Below are 13,577 nucleotides of genomic sequence, written 5' to 3' on the forward strand. Positions count from 1 at the left end.
ACATGGCTGTTGAACTCTATAAAAGTCCATCTCTCGCTCTTCTGAGTGCAGTTATCCTTGTTTTCTGTATCCTCTTGTGTTTTACCCCACTTTTGCTCTTACAGTAGCTCTGTTCTGAAATCACTTATGTTATATTTTGGCATTGCATGTATACCTAAAGGAATAGTCCACCCAAAAATAACAGTTCCATACCTGAATGACTTTATTTATTCTGCAGAACATAAAAGGAGGTGTTGTGAAGAATGTTTTCTATACACACAGTGGTGGATTGGGACCAGGAGCTGTTAAGGTCCAAAAAAGTACAACAAAGCATCATAAAAGTGGACCATATAACTTGTTCACTATATTCCAAGTCTTCTGAATCCATTGAGTAGGGAACAGACTGAAATTTATGTTGTTGTTCACTAAAAATCTTGCTTGACCGCCATAGTCACAAATCATTTTCATTGTATGGATGGAAATTCTTTTGCATTTCACGGTTAAAAGAACGTCACATGGGTTGATTAAATTATGACAGAATTTTTCTGTTTCAATCAACTATTCTTAAAGAATCCTGACTAAAGAGTGCAAATCCTGAGGCTCATCATAAATTCATTCATTCCACCCATAAGATATTCGATCGTACCAGATTATTTCCCAAATAGCCCCTTTCTCCTTTTAGGTTACTGTTTAATGCATATGATGCAATTTCACCAAAATGAAATATTCATCAAGCCAGCCCATGTCTTCCCAAAGGGAGAATGGGCTGTTTTTGCCGTGTTTGGTCAGTAAAGATCAATGATATGTGTGCGTCCCTGTGTGTGCACCGTAATGTGTCGACCAACAGACCATGGCCTCTCCTGCTGCTTGTCAATAGAGGGAATATTTGCTGATTGATTTTGTCACTGCATCACAGGATGAGGTAACCCTGATTGGATACTGTTTAGTGAGTGTGTGTGTGTGAGCATCATATGTCACATTCAAGAGGTCCGTAACAGGGCAGCAACAAAAGATTCTGTAAGGAATTTACCACACCTACTCAATTCTGTGGTCAGGATTACTTGACTGGTCTATTGTCTGGGTCGCTTTCAAGGCAATGGGTCTTTAATTACAGCAGGAAACCTGTTTTGTATCATTGGAGATGGTTTAATAGACTATTGTTCGGCTGTTCTACAAATGGCAATGCTGATAAGATAAACAAGCTCTTTGTGTTTACACCTACTAACCACAGAATCCTTTTAAAACCAAGTAGAAAAGCCCAAGAAAGCTTGTTTGGCACAATTTCCATCCATCAACCAACCATCATCCTTGGTTCTGTATTTATATCTTAGCATCAAACATTTGGTGGTTCTGATTGGATTTGAGTTTATTTGTTTTGTTTATTTGTTAAAAGGGTTAAAAGCCTCTCTAAACCCACATAAAAATAAATCATTTGAGGAGGTTTCTGTACATATGAGCTATTCTTAGCGGTGTATAATGCCATTAGCACCACAAAGAATTAAAGTGGAAAAGCGTCAACCGTTCCCAGAATGCATTACAAAATCCGAAAGGTCCAAAAATGGTCATGTCTTTTGGGAGATAAACATCTGAGATTTGTCTGTATTTCACAAAGAGTCTGTTATCTTTTAGAACATTCTTCAATGCTGAATACTGTCAGTTCTCTGAATATGCTGATGCTGTGCTTTCCGGGAGAGGTCTTGAGTCACATCTCCACTGACCTTTGTCCGATATCTCTCCTGGTGGTTTTAAGCAGAGCGTGCTCTTGGAAACTTTATTTTATATGTGCAGTCTTGTGTGAGAGAACCATAGACAATAAAATGGAGAAGGAAACATTGTGAGGGGAGAAGAAACTGTCAATCTCGCCATTTTAGAGACTGGAAATATAAAGGTCGTGACCTCTAACTGTTTTTCGTTGTCTCTTCCTGTCTAATCAAAACCTTAAGTCTGCTCCCATCTTCTCCAGTACATCTGTCGCTCCAGGCTAACTGGTGACACTAATACACACATCGGTTCTTCAGTGGTTAAATGTTCTGCTCAGTTCATTTGATTGGCAGCTGAAGTAGATACCCAAATAAACCCTGTCAGTGTTTGTGTCTTCTGATGTGCCTTTTGGGACCTTCTGTGATGGGTATGTTAAACACACAGGAAGGCTGTCCCGGCATTTGCTGCTCTGTTTAGAGTACTTGAAGGTTATAATGATGTCATGGAGAATGTAAAATGTAATACAAATAAAGTAATTAATGCCAATGGAAGTTAGAACAGAAAGTTGTGTTGCGTTTTAGAATTTAATTCTGCAAATTTTAAAAAGGTTTATTGAAATTCTAGCATGGATTAATTTAATGGTCCATATACTCTGTTTACATACAGAACATAAATGCACTTGGATGAATGACGGAAACCTCAAAACTTTCCCGCCAAATTGAGCCCGATAGAGTACAAATAATTTTGGGCTTATCATGTATATCTGCATGCAAGATCTTTTCCCTCCACAGAATCGTATCCCTATCCATTTTTATCATGTTTTATCTGACATATTACATAAAAACATATTTTCATGGTAAAGGGTTAATGTACTGCAAAGTGATTATACTATAATTTCTAATAAGGCACAGAATAGAGTACCCAAATAAAGTTGTCTACTCTCTGTGGGGGGATTGGATCGTGCACACCACCAGCTCAATAATTCATTTCTACTGAAAAATACTTCCTGGTGTACCTTTCAAGTAAATTAAACAAGAGAATTAACATTGTAAAATGTAATGTGTCTCACATATTGGTTGTTCGATTTAAAAATAGCAAGTGTATTTAAAATATTCTTTTGGATTTAATGAATCTTACACAAAGTACTGTAGATTTTCTTCACATTTGCAGTAACTCCTTATTGGGATTGTCTTTTTTTCTCTATTGTGACGTATATCAGAGTCTAAAAATGTAGGGCGGGACTTGATTTTGTCCATCTGGGAATTGATTGGATTGTTGTATCGTTGTGGTTTGCGCATTGCTGCGATCTCATGTGAATGACAGTTTCCTGGAGGAGAATGATTATTTTCCCGCCTTTGCGTCAGTGCACACGTCCTCAGAGATGCCGTTGTGATGGGGAGGGGACGTTTTTTTAACTCTTTCCCCGCCATTGAAAGAATTTTCCGGCTTTCCGTGTTTTCACTGTTATATGATGGGGGGAGCTATTATGCAACTTCTGAAAGAGTACAGAATCTCCTGATTAAAACACAGGCAAAAAAGAAGTAGAAACAAGCGATAAAAAGCATTGGTTATACGTAGTCTTTGTAATGATACATGTAATGTGTAACAAGAAAGTGTTATCATTGATTTCACTTATGCTTTGTTCAGAAACCTTACACTTTGTTTGAAATATTGCTTTTTTATGATGATAAGTGTTGATAAAAAAACATTCCGGGGGGGGGGGGGGGGGGGGGGGGGGTTTAAGCAGAGACTCTGTTCTTTCTTTTGATATATTGCATGTTCAGATATTTATAACAAAATATTCTGGGGGCCATAAAAGTTTTGTGAAAATGATCAAAAACGCTGGTGGTGGCTGACCACTTTTTTTTATTATTATGTGTATGATTTAATTAATTTTAAATACAAGGGCACATTAACTTAAAAAAATATATATGATAATGCGCACAGATAAATGCCAACATATAGACTAGTTGCGTTTTAAAGGGCTAGTTTAGTCTGCAGCAGTGAACAATTGCTATTAGTCACTTTCAGTAATCTCAAAATGGAGGCCATTCACAGTTTATTGTGTTAGTGGGGAATTCATTGAGTTGGTAGATTTGGAGTCGAGCTTGAATTTGATAAACTGAGGTATTGAGGATTGAGAACTGGATTACAGTGATGTGGTGAGACAGTGATGGAGGCAATGCTGAGACAGCTGTATAGACTGAATGAGCGCTCCAGAACACTGCATGTGTGTTTGCAGGGAGTGCTGCTTTTAGCTTTTACAATGAGGAGAATATATATTCATAGCAAGTCATTGTATCTCAGGTGCATTTTTATCAACATAATCATTATAGATGTCGTTGTTGTCACCACCATCATCATCATTATCATCATCATCTGTTTTTATCATTGAATTTGAGTGTTTGTGTATGTTTTTGTTCTTCATCTGTTCATTTTCTTTCTGTAAGAGCAAGCTCTGGTAAAGGCCTTTAAAATGAAACCAAATCCAGCATTGAAAGATGTTCCTCCCACACCAGTCTGTGCTAAGACCAGCTATTGCTCATCACTTCTCAAGAGATGTAAAGAAAAATACAGAGCAAAAGAAAGGCTGAAAGAAGAAATTTAAAATGGTATTCTTGCCTGAGTTAAGTCAGCCTAAGCCTGGTCATATTGGCATTTAACTGGTTTAGTTGACTGGCAAATGTTTTCACGGCCTATTGACCCTCTAAAACCCAATTTAAAAGAAAGAAAAAAAATACCTGAAGCTAGTTTTAACAGTTTTTAAGCAAGAATAAAAGAGGTAGAAGCACTTTCTCCATAAAATCATCTTAAAAGTGGTGCCTAAATTAATAAATTGCCTATTTTTCTAGCTCCATTACACTGTTATTACTATGACTTTGTAACAGTGTTGATTTAGTATCATTGATGTACTGATTCACTTCCTTTGATATTTGTTTTTGATGTTTCCATTGATGCTTTTTATTCGTATTTTGTATTTAAATTTAAATGAAAGTTTTTGTAATTTTGTTGTGTCATTTTTATATTTTTTATTAGGTTTTAGTTTTTAGTTTTAGTTTATTTGGTTTATTATAAACAGAAAAAGTTTTTTTTATATTTTATTTATTTCAGTCAACGCTGCTTTGTACCCATCAAACTTTTTCAGGAGACACGCCGTTCACGTGTTCCCTCAGGATGAGGTTGTATCATATGCACAGTCCACTCACACAAAACCTCAGAAAAAAAGAAATGACTTTAACATGTGATGGAGCCATTTCCATATCATATTCTATTTCCTTCCCCCATTTTTTCCCTGTTTCTGTCTTAAATGAGAGTGAGTGTATTGATTTAAGAGAAAGAATGATGTTGATACATGAGTGTCTAACTATCCTGTACCCCTCCGACGTCCAAAAAGGTCCTGTCGATGATGGCTTTTCCTTCCTGCTCTCAGATTTCATTACGCATTTCTTAATGCCTTTTTATGCATGGCGCTCTCTCGTTCTCTCTCTCTTTGCCCTCTCTTCAGAATATATTTTGAGGTTTTCCGCACCCTGTGCTTAGTCAAAGATGTCTATGTCGGTCACAAATAATTTTCCCACTTAAACAAGAATAGAGTGCATTTTGTTAACTGGCGGGTCAAGCTGTTTCATTCATTAAGTGTGGAAACAGTTCTTTCTCTGTTTTTCTCTCAAATCCCCAGAATCCTTCTTTCTTGGGACACCCCTATTGATTGATAACTTCAATTAATGATGGAATAAGTTACGTGTTCACATGAACATGCAGAGAAAGACTTTCTCCCTTTCGCTTCTCCTCCTTTTCCCCTTACTTCACTATTTTAATTTTGTCTCAACAAATTCCTTTACAAGTATCATTACACACTCCTTATATGCATCTCCTATGGTGTAAATTCAGACACATACAATATAAAAACAGATTTTGAAAAACACCCAGTAATAAGCGGAATGCAAATTTGTGCATTCGTGAGTCAGAAGACAACAGCCGATTATTGAGGCGCATCATATGACCAACCACACTTAAATTGCACATAAAAAGCTTCCATTCACAGAGGCATTCATAGCAGGTTGCCTGGTGCCGAGCTAACATATAATTACATTAAAGAGTCGTGCAAGCAGCCGTGGAATTTTTACTGCTCTAAGTATGGAGCATAGTAATGCAGTCTTGGGCATAGACTCCAGCTTCTACGATTTAAAGATAATGTCAGACTAGAAATCTGCATATAGGGTCATATTATGTGCCTATATATTGTGGCAAGAGTTGATGGGGTGCAAAAAATGGGGATTATATGGAAAGTCTTTTCCAAGAATGTCAATTTGTCCTTTGTGAGCCACTGGTCTCAATGAGATTTAATGTTACTAACTTAATATAATAGGCTATATTAATGTTCAAAAGATTGAGCTCAGTAAGTTCTTTATATATAGTTATATAAAAAAATAAATAAAGTCTCTTCTGCTCACCTATAGGCTGAATTTGATCAAAAATACAGTAAAAACAATAATACTGTAAAAGAAAACTAAAAATATCTTTCTATTTGAAAAGCTGCTTTTTCTGCAGCCATTCTTCAGTGTCACATGATCCTTCAAAAATCAGTATGCTGGTTTTGTGAAACATTTCTTATTATTATCAATGTTTAAAACAGTTGTGCTGATTAATATTTTTGTGGAAACCGATAAATGTTTTTTAATTTATAAAACAGTAGCCTAAATAAAACAGTATTCTTTGATGAACTGATGAATGTCTTTACTGTCACTCTTTTTCAATTTAGTAATTTTGATTAATATATATATATATATATATACAGTGAGGAAAATAAGTATTTGAACACCCTGCTATTTTGCAAGTTCTCCCACTTGGAAATCATGGAGGGGTCTGAAATTGTCATGGTAGGTGCATGTCCACTGTGAGAGACATAATCTAAAAAAAAAAATCCAGAAATCACAATATATGATTTTTTAACTATTTATTTGCATGATACAGCTGCAAATAAGTATTTGAACACCTGTCTATCAGCTAGAATTCTGACCCTCAAAGACCTGTTAGTCTGCCTTTAAAATGTCCACCTCCACTCCATTTATTATCCTAAATTAGATGCAACTGTTTGAGGTCGTTAGCTGCATAAAGACACCTGTCCACCCCATACAATCAGTAAGAATCCAACTACTAACATGGCCAAGACCAAAGAGCTGTCCAAAGACACTAGAGACAAAATTGTACACCTCCACAAGGCTGGAAAGGGCTACGGGGAAATTGCCAAGCAGCTTGGTGAAAAAAGGTCCACTGTTGGAGCAATCATTAGAAAATGGAAGAAGCTAAACATGACTGTCAATCTCCCTCGGACAGGGGCTCCTTGCAAGATCTCACCTCGTGGGGTCTCAATGATCCTAAGAAAGGTGAGAAATCAGACCAGAACTACACGGGAGGAGCTGGTCAATGACCTGAAAAGAGCTGGGACCACCGTTTCCAAGGTTACTGTTGGTAATACACTAAGACGTCATGGTTTGAAATCATGCATGGCACAGAAGGTTCCCCTGCTTAAACCAGCACATGTCAAGGCCCGTCTTAAGTTTGCCAATGACCATTTGGATGATCCAGAGGAGTCATGGGAGAAAGTCATGTGGTCAGATGAGACCAAAATAGAACTTTTTGGTCATAATTCCACTAAACGTGTTTGGAGGAAGAAGAATGATGAGTACCATCCCAAGAACACCATCCCTACTGTGAAGCATGGGGGTGGTAGCATCATGCTTTGGGGGTGTTTTTCTGCACATGGGACAGGGCGACTGCACTGTATTAAGGAGAGGATGACCGGGGCCATGTATTGCGAGATTTTGGGGAACAACCTCCTTCCCTCAGTTAGAGCATTGAAGATGGGTCGAGGCTGGGTCTTCCAACATGACAATGACCCGAAGCACACAGCCAGGATAACCAAGGAGTGGCTCTGTAAGAAGCATATCAAGGTTCTGGCGTGGCCTAGCCAGTCTCCAGACCTAAACCCAATAGAGAATCTTTGGAGGGAGCTCAAACTCCGTGTTTCTCAGCGACAGCCCAGAAACCTGACTGATCTAGAGAAGATCTGTGTGGAGGAGTGGGCCAAAATCCCTCCTGCAGTGTGTGCAAACCTGGTGAAAAACTACAGGAAACGTTTGACCTCTGTAATTGCAAACAAAGGCTACTGTACCAAATATTAACATTGATTTTCTCAGGTGTTCAAATACTTATTTGCAGCTGTATCATACAAATAAATAGTTAAAAAATCATACATTGTGATTTCTGGATTTTTTTTTTTTAGATTATGTCTCTCACAGTGGACATGCACCTACGATGACAATTTCAGACCCCTCCATGATTTCTAAGTGGGAGAACTTGCAAAATAGCAGGGTGTTCAAATACTTATTTTCCTCACTGTATATAGGCATATTATTATTATTATTATTATCATTATCATTATTATTAATTTTTTTAAATTGTTTTTTGCAATTTGGGGGATATTACCTGACATTGCATGTTTCCGATTGGAGAGCTCCAGTAGCTTGTGTGTAAGATTCAAAAAATGCATTACACTTTTGGTATTTTGATCAAATTCTTTCCCTTTTCTCAACTAAGAGGTGATTTTAATCAGCTGAGCTGTGATTGGCAGAGAGATTGATGACTCATGGTGGGAGAGAGTTTAGTGTGTGGAGGGTGCTGGGAGGCAATTTTAGTCTGAGGAAGCAACTTGCCAACTCTCAGCACTGCGTGTATTCATTTTAGCTTCTTTCTCTCTATCTTTCTTCGTTGCGTATTCCTCCATTCCACCAGCTCTTGTTTTTAATGGCTCTGCCACAGCTTGTGGAATGAATGAGTGAAATTGCTCTCTGGCACAACGATTAGCTCCAAACATTTGTCTTTCACTTGCACATCCCATTTCGCCTGCTCTCTGCTCTCAGATGTGCTGCACATTTTCCAGTTAAGGAAGGACTGAGGTCTGTCATTGAGAAGTGATTATTCCATTAAGGTGTATGACTTTTAAACTCTCCTCAGAAACCTAGTGCCAAAAGGAAGTGGTGAGTACATTTTACACACTGTTTTTTTTTTGTGTGTGTTTCATGTGCTTTACTGACACCTTGGTTTGTCAAACCTGTCATACTTGCACTGAAGTTCTGTTCTTTTCAAGTTTTTGTGTTGCTTTTCATCTTGCTTTGGTGAGAATGTCTTTGCTTTATGGCTGTATTGCAAGAAAATGTGTCTTGAATGCAACCCATATGATTAATAGACCGAGTGCAAAAGGAAAGAGCTAAAGAAATCCACAACCTCTTGTCATCTCAGCTGTTGAGATTTAAGCAGACTGACAGCACACAAATCTTAAAGTATCTCACAGCTGTGCGGCATGCCTCTTGCTTTATTTTTAACCTCTGCTGTTGTTTTATTGATCTACAGTAGTGGTGGGGCAGGCCAGCATATAGTCCAGAGCTGAACAGTATAGGAATTTATGCCGCTACATACATATTTATGAACTTTGCCTACATTTCAAGATCCTCAAAGTTCAGGGTCACTGTCCTTGTTGCTTGTAATTCTGCAATCTGAGACAGGAAACAGGCAGTATATTTTGTTATTGTCTAGTGTTGAGAGAGTTTATCTCTGTTGTGCATCTGGATAGGACTGTAAATCATGACGATGCATTCCGAGAGGACATGCTGTTGTCTTTATGGCGCTTGTGTGTGAGGGCTCTGCATTGGGGACAGATTTAACGTGCCACCCTGGGACGTCCTGCACAACACCCAGAGAGGTTTTTCCTGTCACATGTGCACTAGTCACTTGGCACTTCACTATGAGTGCATTATAAAGAAAAAGAAAAAGAAACAACTAAATGAAACACAACCAAGATCTTAGAAATGTGCTTTTTGTATTCAAAAACGTATTTCATTTTCAAGAAAGGTTTTAATTTAATGATATCATTGAAATATTAAACAACATTTCTTGTTTTTTTCTGCATATATAAAGTAATATTTTAATAATCATTTAATTAATTTAGTTTAAATAAATCTAGAAAATTATAATAAATGGTTATGCCAAACTACTTAATATAATTATGAGTGAGTTTTTAGTTTTTTCTTCATTATGATATCAGGACAGTTGTGTCACCCTGACTTTTTTTAATACTTTCAAATTCCCCCCAAATTTGTAAATAAATTTTAATTCAGAAATTAAACATGCTCATAGTATATTCCAGTCACTTCATGTATCAATTACAATTTTACATTTTAACAATTACATTTTGATTTTTTTTATTTAAATAAATTAATAGATATGGACAAAAATTATAGTCACATCATTAGGCCTTAATACACTCACACTTAAAAATTCCTGTCTTATTTATCCGCTGTCTCCTGCGCTTACTTATCTTAGTCTCTTTATTTCTCTCTGACTCTTTCCATCTCTGGCCTTGGCATCCTTTGTATTTATCTTCAGTCTACAATGTGTTCACTTATCCTGCTAGTGCCACAGAGACAGTAGCCAGTGAATGAAGAGTCTAGTTCTTAGAGAAGAGTGATTATGAGGTGAATGTGAAGATAGGAAAAGGCATGTTGAGAGGTGACAAGGATAAAGCTCTTAGTATACCTTTATGCACACTGCAGGCTGTGAATGTGGCTATTGATTTCTTTTTACTTTTTCTTTTTTTTTTGCGTGGGTGCCTCCTAAACATCACACGCTCACAATTTTTTCCTCTCTCCTGCTGCTCGCTCTATTTCCTGCTCTCACAGTCACAGCCAATCAAAGCTCAGCATGCAGGGCTCCAGGAGATCTGAGCTCGTCACCCAGACGGCATTCGAGTCATGGACCAGTGATTCATAATGGCCCTCTTTAATACCCCATACATATATAAACACACACTATATTAAAGCATTGTTAAACTAAGGGTCATGAGTCTGGTTCATTTAAAGGGACCATATCACTTTTTTTTTTCTTTTTTTTTTTTTAACTTTATTCTGTTTTTCACTTTCCATAGTAAATTTTTTCATGACCATTTTCCAACCTCTCTTTGACCCTTGATATTAAACAAGCTGTTTAATGTGCGTCTTGTCTTTTAAATGTATATATTGCTAGAAATTTGGAGAACTGCAGTGCAGGTCTAGTGTAGCTTGCACTTTCAATAACATTGCATCCTTCAATAACAGCCTATTTGCACCTATTTGTTTCATTTCAGTTTGGCAGCATCACAAAACAATCACTTTAGGTCAGACTGAAATGATCAAGAATTGTTAAAAGTTCAGTTCTTAATGTTGCATTGTTCTGGTGGTGCAGAGTGGAAGGTGCTACACCCTGCACAATGTTTGATGCACAATTGTTAGTTTAGTTTTTTTAGAAATCAAGACGCATTGGTCCAGCCGACCAATCAGAGCGCATTGCACTTTTCAGAAGGAGGGTCTTCATAGAGACAGAAACTAAACAGAGTTATACTGACAGACTGGGAAGAGAGGTGCTGCAACAATGTAAAATATGTCGGAAAATAATGTTTTTGAACATTCAAGAATGAAAAGGTGCTTTTACTGCAGTACGTGCTTACTCTTCCAGCTCTCTGTATTCACTATAATGTTCATTTTTGCATGAATAAATGTCTTTGTTAATTTCAGCTAAATTCGAAATGAAAAAAATGACTCATCATTTTTTTCTTTTCAATGACGTGAAGCGTGACGTGCCTCTGTGGGCAAGACAGGAGTTTTATAAAAGAACAAAATTGGATCACAGTGCCTTTCATTGTTTAGTTGTCAACAATATCAGATTGCGGCATGTTGCGACACCCCCCTTCCCCATGCATCCTGTAAGACAGAGGCAGGGAGCCAAACAAACCAGACTGCCACTCAGCACTCCCACCGCCTGCTTCCCAACGCCTCCTGGCCAGGAGCTGCTATTCTGAGGAGCTGTCAATCAAACACAAGTGCTTCTGTCCATCGTCCGAGGGAGTGAGAAAAATATAGAGGGAAAATGTCAAAGAGAAGGACTGGGGGAGGCAGAGGAAGGGTCACTAAGATTAAGAGGTAGAATAATGAAAGGCGATGACAGTAAGAAAGAGAATGAAAGGGACGTAATTCTTTGATTTTTCAACCGTCCTTAATCCCTTTTGGTCAAATCATTTAGTCACCGGATCACTGATCATCTTTGTTCTACATTCTAACTCTGTAAACTGCTGAAGTTAAAATACACACAGAGACAAGCACGCAACAAATGAACGCAATAATCTTCCTTCTTAAATTTCACAACGGTGGATCTTAGAACAGACCATGCATGCGATTATATTTCCATTAGAACCAGTCTGAGCACAGACGAGTCCAAGTACGCTTTTTTTCTTTTTCTTTCAAGCAATTAGTCATCAAAGTGGAGCCGCATGTGTCACCAAACAAGGAAAGGGCTTCTGGGAAGGCTTGATCGCCTGCATTGCGGATTCATGAACCATGAGGAGCTCTTTTTAGGTTTAACTAGAGGAGCTTGAATCTGAGCTGTTTGACTTAATTAAATGGTGTCATGCTAAGCTGAGTTATAGGATTAACTGGGTTAATGTGCTTTTACTGTAGTCTCTTATTGGCCCGCAGTCCTTGATGTTTAAAAAGGGACAAAATGTCAGGGGGGTTTTGTTTGGGACTATGGGATGAGAATCGTAAGGAATTTGACTATTCCGGTTCCAATTCTGATTTCTATATGATCCTATTTTGAGGATGAACTAAACCTCTTCAATAATTTTCATTTTTGATAATATACACTACTATTCAAAAGGTATTCATTAAGATTTAAATTGTTTATGAAATAAGTCTCTGCATTTATTTGATTAAAAAAAATATAGTAAAAAGAGTAATATTGTGAAATATTATTACAATTTAAAATGACTGTTTTCTATTTTAATATGTGAAAACGTAATTTATTCCTGTGATGGCAAAGCTGAATTTGAAGTCTTTAATGTCACATGATCCTTCAGAAACATTTATTATTATTATATCAGTGCTGAAAACAGTCGTTCTGCTTAATATTTTTGTGGAAACCGTGATACTTTTTTTCAGGATTCTTTGATAAATAGAAAGTTCAAAAGAACAGCATTTATTTGAAATATTTTGTAACATTATAAATATAATTATTTACTGTCAATTTTGATGAATTTAATGCATCCTTTGTGAAAATAAAAACATTCATTTGTTTAAAAATTAAAAACTCATAGGCCTACTGATTCCAAACTTTAAGAATGGTAGTATATTTAATTTATTTTTACTTAAACATTTTAATAAATAATCAATTAAAATGATTTATCATAAATATTTTATTTTTAATTAAAAAACCATTTATTACAAAAAAAACTTAAGAACTTAAGAAGACTTAAAGGGATAGTGCACCAAAAAAAAGAAAAAAAAAGTTTTTTTTGTGTGTGTTTCACCGAAGAAATAAAGTCATACATGAGTGTAAGTAAATTATGGTAGAATTGAAATTTTTGGTTAAACTATCACTTTCAAGGCTTAAATCTGTAAAATTAGTCATTGGCTCCCCAAATAGCAAAGTGTATTTAAAGATATACATCTAAATTTTGTACATTTAATTTGTAAATTTTGTCTAAATAAATGGTAAAAAGTAGCTGTTTGAGTTGTCCTGACAAAATGAGTTGTGAAGAAACACTCTGACTAATTCAGTAATTGTGCGGCTCTTTAGAACGATTCAAACCAACTCATTTGATTTATTAAAAAGAACTGAATCATAAGAGTAATTTGTTTTGTGACTCAGACTACACTGAACGCATCAATGAAAGAGTGCAGATGTTCATGAACTGCTAACCATCATGAAGATCATTTGACACACACCCACAAATACATGCACGTCTTGGCAGACACTTTGGTAGAGTTTCTGCATGTGGAAACTTTGAAGGCTGCTCCAGACAGAGCCTA

The 13,577-nt window shown here is 36.7% G+C and overlaps 1 protein-coding gene across 2 annotated transcripts in view; it reads left to right on the plus strand.

Annotated features, from left to right (window-relative positions):
• Positions 1–13,577, plus strand: part of prickle2b (prickle homolog 2b) — an 86,454-nt gene that overhangs the window by 34,064 nt on the left and 38,813 nt on the right. Inside the window, exon 1 of one of the 2 annotated variants that reach the window (XM_084396123.1) lies at positions 8,377–8,720. The exons of the other annotated variant lie outside the window; for it this stretch is intronic. The gene's annotated coding sequence lies outside the window, so the exon portion shown is untranslated. Of the gene's footprint in view, positions 1–8,376; positions 8,721–13,577 lie in introns of those variants that run through there. 2 annotated transcript variants of the gene reach the window in all.

This window comes from Rutilus rutilus, assembly GCF_951802725.1.
Source record: "Rutilus rutilus genome assembly, chromosome: 22".
NCBI classification, from domain to species: domain Eukaryota; kingdom Metazoa; phylum Chordata; class Actinopteri; order Cypriniformes; family Leuciscidae; genus Rutilus; species Rutilus rutilus.